This window comes from Penaeus monodon, chromosome 25, assembly GCF_015228065.2.
Source record: "Penaeus monodon isolate SGIC_2016 chromosome 25, NSTDA_Pmon_1, whole genome shotgun sequence".
NCBI lineage: Eukaryota > Metazoa > Arthropoda > Malacostraca > Decapoda > Penaeidae > Penaeus > Penaeus monodon.
In genome coordinates, this window is record NC_051410.1 from 41,281,152 (window position 1) to 41,282,013 (window position 862).

Below are 862 nucleotides of genomic sequence, written 5' to 3' on the forward strand. Positions count from 1 at the left end.
GGTTAATGCTATCAAAAAATAAAAATACCGTTGATATTCGAGGAACAATAAGAAAACCTTGTGTGTAAAATTTTATTCGGTCATCAGGAAACTTCGAAACGCATTTCAAAAATAAAAAGTTGCTTTTGTCCAATCATTTATTTTAGTGCTTATGTACTGCGCGTCAATCAGGCAAAAAGTAATCCCAGATTAAAGCGCAGAATAGAATACCGTCATTTCATAGATGAAACACGGCTCCAGTACCCGTAGAGTTTAAGCTAACCCGATTTAAAGTTATTTTAGTGTTTCTGCTCTGGGTTTTTTTGTGTATAAATCATGCAAATTCCTCCCCAAAATACAGTGCGAAGCCGACTCTTACATATCTTATCAACTTTGCCGTCGATGAATAAAAGTTCCGCCAGTCATCAACTAGTCAAATGCGACGGAAATCATCATCATAACAGCGTTAAACCGCGAAAGGAGATTCCATTCCAAAAAAAAAATGGTTTCGAAAGTCGGAGGCTGGATGAAACTGGAAATTTACCAAAATTTGAATAAATATTAATATAGCTGTCATGTCTTTTGTGGTATCTTGCATGTTCTCTCATAAAAGGGATATTTGCTAGGTGATTGTTTATGAGAGATTATAAGGCTGGCACTCATATCAATATATTGTGTTGCATAATTTGTTTATTTTCTATACTTCTGAGTTAACTCTGATTTAGGTTCCCGCTTATACTGTCTCGGGTGGTATGGTACCAATATTTGTTACGATCATGTATAATAAATTTAGAAAAAAAAATCGTGTTAATTCACAAACCAAGCGCCAGGAGTATTCAGATGTGAAGGGAAGACCGCTGTCATCAAGCGTGAATAAGACGGT